We start from the raw sequence: 17,783 nt of genomic DNA on the forward strand, positions 1-17,783 counted from the left end.
AATTCGCGGCAAGTCTGCCCAACTTCTTCGCTACTTATGCAATTTAAGCCTGCGAATGCAAACAAAAAAAATAAAAAACTTGGCCTAGCATTTTAAGGAACTAACAAAATTGACGGTATAATTAATCAGAGTTAAATATTTTAGCTGGCAAAGAAGAATAATGATAAATTGATCATTTTTTATGATTTTAAATCGGTGGTTTTTTTTTCGGTTTCTCCACGGAAGCACTTAAGAAACAACTAAATTTCCAAACACCTAGAAAATGCTAGGGTCCAATAGAAATATTCCAAAAGATCTGACAAGGATTTAATGCCCGTTGTCAAGCAAGGAAGGTGAAAATCTCATTTGACTACCACAATCGCTGGCAGTGTGCGTGGGATTAATCCTTTTTTTTTTTAGCGAACCCCGAACAACCGACAACCAAACAAGCCAAGAAACGCAAGTTCCAAGGAATCCATAACGAGGGTATCCATAGTTCCGCATCATGGACACATTGGGGAAGCCAAGAAGCTTAGTGCTGTCGTGTTCGCTGGCAAGAAAAGGTAATATAAATACACGTAAATATAAAGCAGAATTGTAATTATGTGCTTAACGTGAGCGATGCGATGCGATGCCGATGCCGATGCCGATGTAATACCTTCGCTGCCAGCAGCCCTTTTTCCACCACCCAAAGCATGGAAAACCCCAGCGCTCGGAAACCACCAAGCCAAATGGCAGCCCCATGCTAACCCAAACACAAGAGGACTCCTTGACTTAACCCACCAGGTGCTGAATATCCGGTATATACTATGCTATGCATAAAAGTGGTGGGAAGTTGGCGAGCATTTGAATGGCATCAAGACAAGTTGGCTCTAATTTAATTCCAGCGCTGACTTTTGGCCGTCATCGTGATGATGATGATGATGATGATGGCGTTGATGTTCATGGTGATGATGTTCATGGTGATGATGACTGCGTCGAGGATGAGTTCGTAGGTGCGTTGAGGTTGTACTTAAGGCTGTCGAAAAATATTCCACACTTAAAGCAAACAAATTCGAACTTTATGGCTTAAAGCCTACAGATGGCAAGTGTGCCTTTTCACTTCTTATAGTAACAAATTTTCAAAACTGCTGCTTGTTTATTATTACAAATTTTAGCAATAACTTAAAAATAAGTTATTCTTGACACATAATCAAAACTGGAGCTATAAGCTGCTTAGGTTGCGACGAGCCTAATTAATGGTAATACAATTATAATTATACTAATCAATTCCACAACTTAGTGCACCCGAGCGCAAAGTTGTACAATTTTGTGAGAGCCCTGAGGGACTTTTAGTCCTTTTTTGTTTTTTTTTTTTGCCAAGTGGAAAGGGTGGAAAAGCAGGCACTGACTGATTTTCCCCTGTTGACACTCTTCGATGGCTTTTTCCCAGCCATGGCGAATGCGAAAGGAGCACTTCACCAATCACCTGTGGTTGAGTCTTAACCCCTGTCATCGGCATATTTATTGGCGAAAGGGGGATGGTTGGGGGGGGGGGGGGGGAAAAGAACGCTGAAATAATGAGCTACTTAAAAGAAATATGTATGTATGCAGCTGGTTGGCTGACTGGCTGGCTGGCAACCAAAGTGCAGCAAGGATGCATCAAGTTGGAGGGGCCCAAGGAACTTGCCTAATGCGAATTTGCCTACCACCCAGCCAACTCTGCCCCCCCACTCGCCACCGTTTTTCCTGCCCGAAAGGACTATAAATTTCCGGAAAAATGTTGGAGGTAGGTGTTTTTGAGGGGGCATGGGGGGCATGGGGCATGGGGCATGGCGAGGCAGCTAGCTAGCTGGTCGGAAAGAGGACTCGATTGACGGGATTTCTGGCCCGGGGAGTCTAATGATGGCTGCTCTCGTCGGCAGGAAAGAGGCGGGAAGGGGAGCGAAGTGGAGTGGAGTGCAGACCTCACCAACTAAGACAAACTAAAGGAAGACATGAAAATTTTCGATATCCGTGCCTAACGACTACGTGTGTGTGTGTGTGTGTATGAGTGTGTGCGGCAATGAGATTTTAAGAGCTTCCTTCTTCCTTTCTAAGCAAAAATTTGTTATCGCCATTGGCAGGCTGAACCAGTGAAAAATACTATATTACAAGGTACATATACATCTCTATATATAGTATATATACCTCTAACGAGCCATCCGTTGCCGATCCCATGGGGTTTTCGTGGATAGGAGTGGTGGTAAGTTGGGTGGTTGGGTGGTTGGCTGGCTAGCTGGCGGTAAAAGAACCTGGGGACTTGGCCCGATTTGCTGCTTGTCTTGCATTTAATGTCACACGCTTCATTATTTCTAATTGGCAAATTTTCAATCAGCAAACGAACAGCCTTGGACCTACGAAATGGGCGAGGAGGGAGGGGTAGGTTGATTTTTGGGCGGTGGGCTTTTGGCCTATTCCCAGCGCGTAAATTTGGCTGTGCTGTGACTTAACAACTTCAGAATTCAATTATGCGACACAGAGCGAAATCAACATTATTGATAAGCCGCAAGGACAACGGAAAATGGGGGCGAAGAAGATGGGCGCGGATAGATAACCAGTGGGTGGCTATTGGGTGGCGTTGTGCTCTATCCACAGTCAGCATGGTGGCAATAGATTGAGATAGGGAAAGTAAAGCTAAGTGAGAGAGCAGAGGAGACACGCAGTGCCAACTAACCGACAAAAGTTTGCCTCCTGGAAAACCAGGACAGGACCTCGGAACGAGGAGGACGAACAGGACGAAGCAGGGCAACAAAAGAAAACGTAATGCGCAAATTATCGTAATTATAAATTAAGTCGACGTTGGTTTGCTTTCGCAAAAATAGGAGGAGTGCTGTATGGGGGGGGGGGGGGGGGTTGGTTGGGTTTGTTGGAGAAAAGGCACAGTGGAAATGTTGGAAAATGTAATGAAAAATACTTTTTGCACAAACCCAGCCAACTACACCCATCATCTGACCAACCACCCACCGCCGTCTGACTGGCATTCGAAAATAGATTTCCCACTATATATACATATATAACGACCAGTAATTCTCTGGGCATCGGGGGAAGTTTGGAACGACCGGAGGTCTTACAAAGTTGCGTCTTCTTCGCTGTGTAAAGTGGAAAACTTTTTCCAGCGCTATCCCCACTAACCAGTTCCCCTTTAATGCAGCAACAGCAACAACAGGAAGGGAGAAAAAAAACTCTATATATATATATATATATATATACGTCTATATATATGTATGTATAAAGCAGTTGGGCCAAGAGGAACAAACAACTAAAGCTTTACCCAAAGCTTGTGAAAATTTCACTTATTGTTGTTGCCTTCGGCTGTAAATGAAGCCATTTTGTGCGCGAGGGAAGGGAGGGGGGGGGGTGGTAGGAGTGGATAGTGGGTGGTGGCTACAAAGCGATGTGATGAAATGTGGGCATGGAGGCTCTGAGCTACCGTTATGATGGCTCAGCTAACTCAGCATTATTGGGTCGAGCGCTTCTAATTGTTGGCCAACTACAACCGACAAATGCCCAAAACCAGACCCATCCAACCTTTCAACGCAAATTCTTTGGCCATAAACCAAAAGCGTTAATTGAGCGCCGCAGCCAAAAGTCTCAGACAAAACAGTAGCATTAAATAGATACAAGAAACTTCAAAACAATTGAAACGCCTCAAGTGTTATAGTCCTTAAGGGAGCGGGGTTTGAAGTAGGGGAATGGGGGGGATTTTTACAAATTTACAACTTTTGCGGGGAGTGGGCGGCTTGGTTTCGCCTCGCAAATGTGGCGGCTATTAAAAATGTTGCTGTACAAAACTAGAATTAATTCTGAGCATAGGCTTAGAAATAAGTGCGTATAAAGCAGCACAACGAATTTGGATTGTCCTTTTTTTTCGGGAGACACATTGTCTTTGCCTATCAATTGCAATAAATAGTATTTATAATATATATATATATATATATTGCTGATATATGATATTAAGCAAAAGTACCCCTTTGATTTTCGATTTGCAAAGATTTATGACGGCAATCTTGAGCAAGCAATTTTTTTTGTTTAAAAAATAGCCACTCACTTGGCCAGCGCATATAGCAATTTTCACAGGGTTATCTTCGCAGGCCGATCGCTTCGAATGGGAAATGCGGCACTCAGCTGCTGAAGGATGCCGATACAGAATCAGATGCAGATACATATACCGAAACAGATACACTTTCCCCCAAGACGACATATCCCACCCTGGGGCATCATCAGTGCACAACAGCCGACACACACCCAACCGCCTCGCGGCTGACTGATGGATGTCCTGGCCGGAGGCATTTCCCTCTGTGCATAAGTAGCTGGGAAATTAACGCCGAAAAGGGACGAGAAATATTGGGAGGGGCAGGGCAGGGCAACTGTAGTGCGTGCAAAATGGCACAAATACCAAAGGGACGAAAAAAAAAGAAAAAAGAAAAACAGGATGCTAAGACAGCGATTGATGCGTGACATGGGATGGGAATGGGGATGGTGATGGTGAAGGGGCAGGGGCTGAATTCCATTGAATGGTTATAAATTGAAAATGACTAAATGAAATGAGTAAATATTGACAAATTGACTGAAGTTGGCAGGCAACGGCACTACGACGCAATCATACCGCCCGCGATTTTGCCATGCAGTTTGACAAGGCTAATTTGCTGATTTGCTTCAATTTGGCCACCACTCCTCTATATATATGTACACTTCGTTCCGATCGTATCGGATCTAATCTCGTTATTTTTGTCATTAGCATTCGAGTTTTGTTCTGGTCGATTCCATTCCACGCCCGTCGTCCACTCATCATCAGTCCATGTCTGTTTCGGTCAGCTGGAGGAGCATTGAGCAAAGTAAGTTTTTTTGTGCTGCTAATGAGCTTAGACTTTTGGAGTGGGAGTGACCGAAAATGAACGGAAGTAATTATAATGGCTGCTGACATGATTTTTGGCATTCTAATTGAATCGAGCGAGCGAGCGAGCGAGAGAGAGAGAGAGAGAGGGAGAGATAGAAAGCGTCCCAACTCAACTTTCGGGTACTTGCCAAGTGCTGATGGCAAGAAAAAATGGTCTTCACTTCAAAAAAAAAATCCAATTTAGTCGAGAATGTCAAAAAGTAGCCAACGCATTTGTAATTATATTATTTCTAAAGTTTTTTTTCAAATACGCAGATTTGTGCACAATGCAGCCAAAAATATCGCAACAAAGGAATAAAGAATGGCTATCTTTGGAAATTCTCTGTGAGCATATTCAATAAATTTTGGTTTGATTTGCTTTGTTATGCGTTGTTACCAAGATAATACATTTGTTGCGGTAAATTTCTATCTGGCCAATAAATGCACTCCATCGATGGTAATCAATGACATAATCCGAAAAAAATATTCTATTATAAGCTTATGGGTCCATTTGTATTTATTTTATCGGAAATGGAGCTCTATTGAATTACGTACATATAAAGTCCACAAATCAAGAATTGAAAATCGGTTTATAAAAAAATACATCAAAAGCAATCGAATAAATTATATTACAATTTCCATTGCTAACAGTGTGAATAAGCAATTTGGTAACTGTGTAAAAAGTGTTACCTTCTTTTTGCGCTTAATTTTTATTTCTCGAAATATGCAGCAAATAAGAGGAAATGTGTGTTTCATGTGAACGGGTGCGTATACGTTATATTATGCTAAAAAAAACAAAAGTGTTGCCTATTTTTCGGGGCTAATATTGATAACCAGCTGCTAAGTAAGCCAAAGGGAAAATTTCATTTTAATTAACAATTAAAAAGGAAGATATATTCGTTAAAAGCCACAAATAAAACATTGAATATTTCGAATGCCGTAAACTATAAACTCCCTTCAAATTGGCTTCAAATTAACCAAATTAGGCTTATTCAATGATATGACAAGTCCCAAAAATACACCCATAAATAGACTCCGTTTTGCAGTAATAACAGACAGCATCAACATTTGCTCCCCCAATGCAATGTAATGGATACATATATACATTTACTAAGAAAATATAGGTTCAGCAAAACCCAGTCACTGGGGGTTTTATCTAAGACATATGCCTCGCTTCTGATCCCCCAGTTTATCCAGCATCCAACATTCCCAACTAGACCTCCTCTATGGCATTGGCCGTATAATAAATCGAAGTCACGACAAATATAAATAATAAAATGTATTTTATTTTATTTTATTCCCATTGCCATGCCCTGCGTTTGCATTTCAACGTGCTTTTAGTACATAAATCTCGGGCTTAGTTGGCGGTCGGAAGCCCAAGCCCAAGCACAAACTCACAACCCAGCCCGAAAGTCCGAAGCAAAGGCAGCCGAGTCAGGGGCAAATAAAATACGTAGAAAATGAAATAAAAAAAAAAAATAAATAAAAGTAAATAAATAAAATAAAATAAAATGATATAAAGGGGCGCCTGAAACAACAGACGCGAGTCGTGCGCATCAAAACCTATACTAAACAATTCGAAACCATTCCATTCCCTTTCATTCTGCTGTATGAATATTGTTTGTGCATATACATATGTACATATGTATAATAAAAAATAAAAAACAAAAAAATCGCCAAAGAAGAAACAAAGAGCAAAGAAAGAAGTAACAATAACAAATCCAATATTAGATGGCTATAACAACAATGCGTTCAAATATGAAGGGGGCCACAAAGGGGGAGTTACAGAGTTATTTTCGAAAAGGGGGGAATGACTCTCACTGGTACTGGCAGCTGGTGCCAAGCGAACCAAAGCAAAGTCTGATGTACACGTTTATGGCTATTTGCGATTTTGCCGAGAAGCAGCTCAATAAAAGCGACGATTCCGACTAGAAAGGGCCAAACTGAAAACAATGACAGACGATATACACTACACTGAACAAATGCGCTTAAAAAACGCACACTATGCGGGAAAAATTAATATGATTTATCTAATCACGCTTTTTTTCTATAATCAGTTCAGTTTGTAAATAAAGTTTGCAAATAAATTAAGCTGTTTTTACCTGAATTCAACTGTAATGAGTCCTTCGAAAACTGTGATGGTTTAATCTGAAAATAAAAGAAAATATTTATATAATATATTTTGTATTTTGTTTGAAATTTACACTCGCACTAGTTGCCTCTCATCAGTTTGGTCTTATATCACTTGAAAATATATAGTGCCCCCGTTTCGCGCAGTGTACTACAATAGAAAGCAAAAGACGAGAACAAGCTGCGAGGGAGTGTTAACCATGGACAATGGCTCCCCTTCGTCGCGTGGAGGAGCTTATTCCGAGGTGATTTTAAAGGCATTAAGCGAAAGTGGCGGACAAAAGTCGTGTGGAATGGGGCGATTGTTCGGGCTGAAGTGGATAATCGTGAAATGATGCCACAATTACCTTTTCTCATTCAACACCCCCACCCCCCCCCTTCCCCCAACCACCACTCGAAAAACTGAAAACCGTGCCATAATCAAGTGCAATAAAACATAATAGGAACCTTTTCCCCGACCACTAATTTATTCAAAAGGGTCTTTGAACAAACTACTACTGCTATTTCTTAACGAGCAGGGTTGCCACGCACACCAAATGTTGCCATGTGTACCCCGAAAATGTTCTGCACTAACACCCAAAATCTAATTTATATCACGTTAATGAGCTTTTATGTCAAATTTTTGCGGGTTGAGCGGGGGTTGGGCAAAAGTTTTCCAAAAGGTCGATCCAATAAGTGCGGTATCCCAAAGGCAGAGCTAAATAAATAATAATATAAACAAAAAAAAACAAAACGCCCTAGAAATGCGAGAAATGTTCGAAAAACTGTCCATTGTAAAAAAGTTCGCCCATGGCTTATCAAACCAAATTTGTGGCAATAAAACGAAATGGTAGGGGAATCGAGAGAACACGAAACGACAGGATTTCGTGAAGAGATATTTCTGCCGAAAGGAGAAGAAGTAGGAGAATGCCCCATGACTAAGCCAATAACCGAAAGGTTATTTAATATTTGGCAGTGGCGTGGCCTTAAAAAAATACGAGCAAAAACACCCTTTCTTGGCTCCACTGCTCCACATTTTTCACCGATTTTCCATCGCCAAATTCGAGCCAAGTTCGCACTTTTTCTTCCGCACATTTTTCCGCTTTTGCCGCCAGAAAAAAAAAAAAAATAAAGAAAAACATACACATACACACACACACACACAAAACATCAAAGCCGGTGAAAGGCGCCGCCAAGGACGAGGGCGTGGCCAGACTTTCGCCCATTTCTCCCAACTTTTCCCTCTCTTATTTGTAGTTTATTTTGTTTCTCTTCTTTCGAGTTGAGTTGAGTTGAGTTGGGTACTCCAGCAATCGACGGCCTGCGGCCAAATATTAAACAAATCTAAGCGAAACGTAACGAAACGCATTGCAAAGTTGTCAACTCGCTCCGATAACACGCCCCTCCACCCCACGCCAAAGCAAAAAAAAAAAAAAAAAAAACCAAAAGAGAAGGAAAGGGAAGAAATGCCCATCTCATCCGTAGTCCTATATCACCATCACCACCAACCCCTGGAAATCCCAACCTCCGGCAAGCCCACGGATTTTGTGTTTCGCTGCCTTTTGTTTGGCAATGGCAATGGGGAAAAAAACGAGAAAAAGGCAAAACATTCGCAAATTTAAATGCAAATTACCAGACAAAACTGATGAGCAGAGCCGGCGCAGCGGGCGGTTGCGGTGGGTGGTAGGTGCAAAAGTGTGTACAAAAGTATTGACAGTATAGAAAATAATGGCCTAAATAAAGCCCAAAACAGGTGCCTCTCACAATAAGCAGCTTGAAATGGAGAGGCGTGCGGAAAACGGCAGCATATGTCACGAAAAACTAAATCAGAAATTATTACGAGACTTTAGTGGAAAATGTGACTCAAATGGCAGTTAATATGCACAAAAATATACTGAATATTGGAGATTTTACAGACATTATGAATTTTATTTGATTATTTAGATTTAGGTGGTAATATATATTATATAAAATAAAAGATATCAAAGTTACTTTTGCTATGCTTTGAAACTTATTTTTCATATTTCTCAATGGCTTTTCTTGCCTTAAAATGTTAAAGGTCATCTCATCTACATTATCATTTTGTACGACTGAAGTTCAACTGGCAGTTGATATGCCTTACCTTTTATTGCCAGAGACAAATCTCGGCTCATTTGGAGCATTTCAGTGTGTTTAGAATAGCGATACATGATTACTCCCAGCTTGGTAGTTCTGCCACGCCCACCACCGCCCATATAAACCCACACACACACACACACACACACACACGCGCGCGCGAAGGGAGTAGGCACATCAACAGGGGAAAAGACTTGCTGGCTCGGCACGCACATACGCAATATTTTGATGCGATTTTGTGGTTCGCCAAATGATTTCGCTGATGTTCATTCCACAGACCCCATTCGGATGGCGGGAGAGGGGGGGGGGGGGGGTTGTGGGCCATACCATACCCACCTAACCCCTCAGAGGGCGTGGGGCTTTGTGAAAAGGGTGATGGGGGGGGGGGGGCTTGGTGGGCGGGGCAGAGCGACTGGCAAAGGGAGGAGCAGACTGGCACTGGGATTTGCTGCCATGTGACAACATGACAAAGTTATCCGGCAACCAAGAGATTTGTACCATCGTACCCCCCGCACATTTGCCACCAGGTTTTCGCTCAGTGTTTACCCGCCATTAACCTCTACCATCGCTACTTCGCTACTTCGCTACCTCGCTACCTCGCTACCCACCTACCCACCTACCTACCCCTCTGGGCCCATTCATGTTGGTCAGATCCCCATCGAGGTTTTGCCTGGCATTCGTTTGTTGCTCCGCCGTGAAAATCTGCGGTTCGCATCCCACTGAAAAGGGTCCCAGAGTCCTAGGGTGAATGCAAATTCAGCACACCTCCATTTGGTGACACAAATGTCGGGCTTTCATCTTCATGAATCCAAAACTGTTGGCCATTCCACTGGCATTGGTCATTGAACGAATATTTCAATTAAAGGTAGCAAGAAAAAAGCATTTACAAAAAAATGAAAATGTCGAATTGTCCAACTGAATATGAAAAGCATTGAAAAGCATATAAGGTATCTATAATATATGCTGCATCAAAAGAGTTATGAAAACGAATCTCAGTAAAAGTAGTCACAAGGTTCATGCCATTTTATAAGTAAAACAAATAATTTCGAAATGGGAATGATGAAAAGTATTAATAAATAATTGTTTATTTTTCATTGCTTAAATAAATAGCGATACTCCTCGCTAGCCGACCTTCGCCGTTTTGTAAAAAAAAAAAAAAGCGAGTGGCCTAATCATTGAAAGCAACGACTTCCAAATGAGCCATTCCAGCATTATGAATGGCCGGGGCCATCAAGTGTAACTCCTTTATTTGTTTAGTACTCATAAATACGGGTTTCATTCGTTTTCATTCGAGCTTTCTGCATGCCAGCCACTCGCTGAATAAACAGAACATTCATTTGCTACGCAGTCAAAGACAATTTTCGGGATGCCATAGTGGCCCATAACTCAGGCAACTGAATCAGCACTTGACTCTGCGACTCTGGACTTTGGGACTCCGGACTTTGTCCTGTCCCTACTCAAAATTCACCAAAAATTTATGCACTCCTCCGCTCTTATTATATACATATGTATATCTATCTATGTATATAGCCACATTCATATATTCGCTATGTATGTATCTTAGACATTATTACATTTGAGCCCGACTGCTCTGCGCTTTGACCATATCGTTGGAGGTCTGGTCTGGGCAGGTCCCAAATTCCCAACTAACCAAGCGACAAACTTCATGACAGAACCTTTTTGCCTCTCAGCCCTTTTTCACACAGCTATTTACTTATGTGGGCGGTGTTGGCGTGGTAAATTTGCTAAAAATCGTGCGAGACACTGCGTTGAAATAAAAACGAAACGAAATGAAATTTATTATTTATTTATTTCGTTATCACTTTGTATGCGACACAAAACCGAAAACAGCACAGTGCCCCGCACTCGTCCATTCGGAATGGCCCAGACTTTGGCCACAATGGGGACTGGGCCACAAAAGTGTCAGGGAGCAAAGCTAAGGCAAACCAATTGCTAGCCACCGAGGAAATAAAAGTAATAGTTCGCTATATGGTGGTCGGGGGCGGCTTTTAGGTGCTCCAAAGAGGGCGGCAAGGCGGGAGGGATTTCAGCTTTAGCTTGGCCATACTGGGCACGCATTTGCGATTAGAAAAAGGATACACGTAATTTTTTGTCCTACGTCCTTTTTTACGAGTTCTCGATCCGGTCGTAATAAAAGTGCGAATGTCGGTGGCAAGGTGACAAGTTAGCGGTTATTATTATGCCAAACGCCCACCCCGCCCCTCTGCCAACCCAAAAAAAAAAAAAAAAAAAAAGGAAAAAAAAGAAGGGGAAACGGAGAAAACTTTTCACCGACGACAAGCGCATTTACAATGGATTTGTTTTTGAATTGGAATTGGTTTTGCTTTCGGGTATTTTCGGTATTCCATATTGGTTATTTCGTTTTGGATTATTCTCAGCATTTCGGCGTCGAATGCACTGAGAGAATTTTTTGGGACCATTGATATGATTGGTGTGACCAAAGCCCGCACACAGTGTGACCCTCACAATGCAAAACTGTCGTTAATTAGGCACTAAATTAGATAAAGAAACTTAATTCGATTTGAAAGTCCACATCAACATCACTCTGTTTTTTCTAAGCGTAATATCATGCGTTATTCGCTTTGCCATAGGGTCGCATTGATGGCGATTTTAATGGCTTTGTCTGTGGCACTTCCACGGCATTCCTATCGGCCGGGGTCACCGGATTTCGGTGTGTGGGTCGGGTCAAATGCTACGTTGAGAGCAATGCTATAAGAAGTCTCGCTAGGCAGACAATGAATACTGGGGATAAATCAATGTTTGGTTATTACCGATAACGATTATTTGGGTCACAACGAGGGCAATTACTTGACAAAAAGTATACTAAGCGATTGATGCGGTTGGTTGGCTTCCAAAAGAAAGACTATTGATGAACCAAAAAGGGGCAGGCATTAAAGAAGTCATTTATTGTGTTTAGTCTCTAGAATAGTATTTTCGTATTACATTGACACTCCAATGTAATGGTTTCTCCCTGGAAACTGTTGTTGAACGCATCCAATTAAAATTGTTATGCACTATTTTGCGTTAGCTACAAAACAAGTAAACTATGCTAGATAAATTGCCAAAGGATGCTCCCTTTATCTTTCGATAAATATGCATACTGCAAAGTTGGTAATCAAGTGCAAATACTTTGACAATCACATTGTTAGTCACGCACCCGCCCCGCTAAGAGTTTTTCCATTTACCAGCTAACGCCCCTGACTTAAACCACCCCAACCCCCCCCCTACCCACTTGCCCCCCGCTGTTGGCCGCGATCCCCACTGCGAACTTGAAGCTTTAGCGTTGTGTCCAAAACTATTTGAGCGTCAAAAGTTTGCCTCAAATTACCGTCGCGCTACATAATTCAGGCAAACTTTGCCCGCCTCTCAACTGAAGCTAGAATGCAGATGCAGATGCTAAAGCCAAAAGCTGAACCTTTAGCCACCAGATGAGCACTTAGAGAAATTAAAACATATCCTTTTGTTGAGGTGTAATGTCGTTATAACATCCTTAATTGCTTGTGTAAACTAGTTGAAATTTATTCGTTGAAATTATATTAAATATTTGTAGCTTGACCTAAATTGTTTCATACACGCAAATTGCTTCTTATCGCTTAAGAAATATTAGCATTATTTAATGACCTCTCAAGATAACTGAGTAGGTTTAATCAGAGTAATATAATATATAAATACATAAACTAAACCGCACTAATACAAGTGCCGAAATAGCTCAGTTGGGAGAGCGTTAGACTGAAGATCTAAAGGTCCCCGGTTCAATCCCGGGTTTCGGCAATCCATTTTTGAAATGTTTTATTTTGGCACGCATATTTTTCATAACGAAATTTATTCGTCTTTATGGAAATAAATGGCTTTCCATGAAATATTATTTCGATAACGTCGGTAAATGTTATTTCAACCCACATTCATTTAATTAAATTTGTAAATTGAGGTCTTTCGCATTCATTTTTTTTTTTTCAGTGGCAGCACATATTTTTTGCATACATTTTGTGGAGTCGCATTCGCTGGCTGATTAGCGCGACAGCCGGCAGTTGAGTTGGTTCAGTTTGCTCAGTTCGCTCAGTTTGGCGGCAGGGCGGCAACTTTGAGCTAAACGTGCCCACGCGGGGCCAAATGAAAAGTTTTCAATAAGCTAAACACTTCAAGCTGCCAGACAGAAGTATTTCAGACAGACAGACAAAAAGACAGAGAGACACTTCGACTTTAGACGCTAATGAATTCGAGCGTGGCGCATAAAAATGCAGCACAGTTTTTTGGCCAAAAAAAAAAAAAAGAAAATGCAAAAGTAGAGACAGGCAGAGACAGAGAGCTAGCTGCAACTGGAAACTATGCATTTAATTGATTTCGAGTGTGCCTTAAGCAAATAGAACGAGTCCTTTTAGGATGTTCAAATGGTTCAAGGCAAATGCACACACACACACACACACACACAGACACACCACCACGCAAACACTCAAACGAATGAGATCGTTGAGCGTCTTATGAAAATGTTTGCCTGACATTTGAGCTCTGGCAAACTATTTGGTGCTCCACCCCGCCAACCCAAATTGTTATGTGAGCTTAACTTAATTAGAAAAGGCTATAAAAACCCAAGTGGCATGTCCTGGAACGATGGAACAAGAGCTATTTAGATTTTATTACTTATTTCATTCCATAGGCTAATGATTGAGTTGGCAAAGGATATGAGAAAGAAACAAGAAAACGATAAAAAAAAAACTAAAACCACAAGAACATAGATGAAACTCGATGAATAAAAAAACGATTTAAAGCCACTTTAAATAGGCGAATATTTTAGTTAAGCACTCGATTCAATGGGCAACAGTCCTGGAAGCTCCTCACATTGTCTAACTTCAATCCATTTCATCGGTGCCACGCAATTGCATCACATTGGTTGCTATGCAAATAGCCATGCATTTAAATTAATCATACGCACTGTGTGCACGTCTGTGTTTGTGCAAAATAGGTACCGGTTAACGGCAGCCATGATTGTGTGCGTTAAGTTAAGGTTGTGCATGTGCAATTTGCAAGATTGCTTTGCCTGTGAAAACGGATGATCTGCATTCAATATCCCGAAGAGCCATCAAAAGGTAACGCTCAAGTGCCCAGGCACAGAGAGAAAATCAGTGACCTTTGCGACGAAAGTTGTAAATTATACTTATGTGATATATGTATGAAACATACTTAAATCATAATTAAATAAGAACGTTTTCGAAATGGCTTTAACCTAAGTGAAAACTGACTTTTAATCTTAACTACCACCACCACAGGCATTATTCCTTTTCGCCTGTGCAAAGTGTTTGTAAGAAGTTGGAAAAAATAAGGTTAAGAAATCGCTTGATTCGCACACACATGCAAGTGGCGCCCTTACCTTAATTTATGTGCACACTTTCAGTTTGAGCAGCACTGAAAATGTGTAAATGTGTCCCGCTTTCGAAATGTGCGTGTGTGTGTGTGTGCCTGTGTTTGTGTTTTTGCTGGTGTTTGTGTATATAAATCAGCCCGAGAAGAGGAAGTGCTTAGCTTAGCTTAGCTAAGCAAACTAGTTCCAGTCCGGCACACAACACCAACAATCGGAATCAAACTGAAACAAGCAAGTTTTCTAGCCCGCAGCCAGCAATATTGGTTGAAGCAAACAGTGACCCACACTGCGAGAAAAAAGCATATATAACTTTATAGATATACATAGTATCATATAATAACGAAGCATGAGCGCTGAGCAACTTACATTGTACAAGTTTTTAGTGTCAAGCTGCCCTGTTCAAATACTTTAAAATGCACTCTAATTTGCCATTAATCAACAAGTAGTTATATTTATTATCATAAGTGTACGAGTGCCCCTTGTCACATTTCGTTTGCCATTTATAATGGCCAATATTTGTGTCAGTTCTTCTATAAATTCACGTTTAATACGCATTCATAATTATGAAGTGGATATTCATGGCAAGGCAGCGGACATGCCATTTTGGCATTTCGATAAATGGCCCCACCTATTTATGGGGATAATTAAAAAGAGGATTCTCGCCGAGGCATTTAATTCTGGGATTCGTTTTTTCATTTCTTCATCTTCGCTCTCCTTGCCATTTTCGTGCAGTGTTTGTGGGGTGCAAGGGGTTAAGCGGGTAGATAATCCAGAGACAAGACCCAGATCAGGCTATCTGCCATCCACTTAGGAACCTACCCAACCTACCCACCACCCCTTGGCATTTCTTCGTCCGTCCGCTTTTCTTCGCTTTTAGCTGGTTTTCTTTGGGAAAGAGTGAGGGGGGAAATGGCAGCAGTCGCCTTAACAAGCAGCTGGGCCTGACAACTGTTTGTTGCCCGATATTATTTCCAGCAGTTTTAGTCGCTTGTCGTGTGCAGGGCTATTACCATTAGTTGTTGCTGTTCTTGCTGCCACTTGACACTAAACGAAAATGAAACTGAAAATTGTTTGGACGAGCCGCAGGCGGCGACAGCCGTAAAACACAAGTAAACACGAAAGGAAAGACGATTGGCCAGGCTAAGACGAAACCTGAATGTCCTTCAAGGACGAGACTCATGAGGATTTGGTATGGTCGTGGGCCATAATCATAATAATGTACCCGTGCCACCGGAAAACAACTCAAACTTTGCGACACACATCTGGGGCTTATAATTTGGATTATGTTCTCTGGGGATTTCGAAAACAAAAGTGCACACAAAAGCCAATCGATGAAGGTAAACAACAAAGAAGTTTTCCTGCACTTTTTTTTTAATGGTCTCTATATATGATCCGTACCAAAAAAAAAAAAAGAAAAAAGTAGTTTTACCGCAAGGTAAACACGCCGTTACCATTAAAAGTTCACCCTTTTGTTGTTTAGTTTTCATAGGAGACCTTCGCACGAATAACTCCATCTTGCTTTTTAATAAATTTACTATAACCCTTCTTTTTCGTAACAAAACAAAATAACATTCTTATTATTCCAGGCTTTGTATATTGGGTTTCATAAAAGAAAGGATCTTTTAACGACTTTAGTGCCTTGCATTAAAAAGACAGGGCAATTCATCGAAATAAAACAAACGTATAAAAGTCAAATGAATTTATTAACCAATCAAGTTCAATGAAAACTTTGAGCTGCATCATTTGTACATTGCCTCCCGGCGCTTGGAGTTAATTTTTAATGTGTAAAATAGTATGATCCCCGTTGTTTTCCCCCCGAGTCCTGCCACAGTGCATATGCTCCGTTGTCCTGGGAAAATTGTTGTGGCAAGGCAGTTGGGGAATGTTTACAGTTTTGCAGCCACTTGAAAAAGTTCTCCACTGCCACTCCCCCGACATTTCGGCGACCGCCCCCTTTTTCGCTCATGGCTTTTACTTGGCCAGGTTATTTATAGCTGTCGCTCGTTTGTTGTACGTATTTTTTAATAAGTTGTTTTTGCCTGTCGCTCGGTTTATATTTTGCATAAATTATGTCAGCCAGTCAACCAACCCACCCACTCAACCCACTCCAGATTTCTCCCACTTTCTACCGCTTTCTCGCAGCGACAACACTTTAAAGTTTTAATGGCTCTCTGCCTAGGTTTCAGTGTATGTGCATATTTGTTTGTTTGCCTGCTTGTGTTTTATTAATGAGCTGCGCCAAATTAAGTTTAATATGTGTGAGTTATCTGTGTGTTTGTTTGCCAGTTTGCATATTTAAATGTTGCACGTTGTCTGTTCATTTCGCTCCTTAAGCTCCACATCCTTCTATACACGCAAAACAATTGTGGTCGTATATATAAATCAAACATTGATATAAGGTGCAATGTGACCTTGTCTCTAATTGAGTACCGTGGTGTGACCATTCAGCATGTAGATATGTTTTTAGCTGATGTAATGATATATGTCACTGATATAGAGTGCATAGAGTGTCGCAAATTCCCAATGACATTTTCTGACAGTGTAGCATCTGTCATCTCTCTCCTTCTGCCACTGTCCATCTCTGTTTGACATTTATCATTTATAATTGTTTTGACTATGGCAAAGGGACTTCCGAGTCCGAGAATCTGTGACCGAAAACAGGCGGGAGGCGGTGGGTGGCTTGGGTGGTGGGTGGTTTAAAGGGATTCATGTAACGGTTTTCTTTGTGCATGCATATATTTTGACATTTTGACATGCATTAAATCAGTCAAGCGTAAGCCACTTTGAGCTCCTTCTTTGACTCTGCGGTGCACGCTCAGCTGCTCTAGTCCCGTCCCTTTCCTTTGAACTCGTTCCCTCTTGCTCTACCGCATAAGAGTCCTCTCAATCGCACACACACACACACACACACACACTCTATCCGTTCATCCATCTATCCATCTCCATCTTCATCTGGGTCTTTTCGGGGCGCCAAGTTTTGGTGGCAAGGCAAAAACCGCTGCCATGTATTTAAATGCGCACTTAAATTTTGAATGCAACTTGAGAGTTTTGAGTGCCACTGAATGACACGAATGCACACATATATAGCTATATATCCTATATACTATTAACGATGTCGAACTGCCGGAGGGTCATTTACTCAAGTAATGGCAACCGGCGGCAAGGATTACGCTCCACTTTATTCGACTTTGATCTTATGGAGCTCGATCTGGTTTAATTTGCCCCCCCCATCTTATCCACCTTGCAGTTTTGAGTTCGGTTTGCGGTGAATGCAAAAGGAAATTTGTGCCCACAGCGAAATATTTT

At 41.4% G+C, this 17,783-nt stretch overlaps 1 protein-coding gene and 1 non-coding gene across 5 annotated transcripts in view; one reads left to right on the top strand and one right to left on the bottom strand.

Annotated features, from left to right (window-relative positions):
* Positions 1-17,783, bottom strand: part of CG42340 (uncharacterized protein) — a 101,201-nt gene that overhangs the window by 81,032 nt on the left and 2,386 nt on the right. For all 4 annotated transcript variants that reach the window (NM_001272346.1, NM_001144693.2, NM_001382086.1 and 1 more), the window contains exon 2: positions 6,979-7,024. The gene's annotated coding sequence lies outside the window, so the exon portion shown is untranslated. The remainder of the gene's footprint in view (positions 1-6,978; positions 7,025-17,783) is intronic.
* On the top strand, positions 12,820-12,892 carry tRNA:Phe-GAA-1-1 (transfer RNA:Phenylalanine-GAA 1-1). Its single transcript has one exon. It is a non-coding gene; the product is annotated as a tRNA-Phe (tRNA).

This window comes from Drosophila melanogaster, chromosome X (assembly GCF_000001215.4).
Source record: "Drosophila melanogaster chromosome X".
In the NCBI taxonomy this organism is placed as follows: domain Eukaryota; kingdom Metazoa; phylum Arthropoda; class Insecta; order Diptera; family Drosophilidae; genus Drosophila; species Drosophila melanogaster.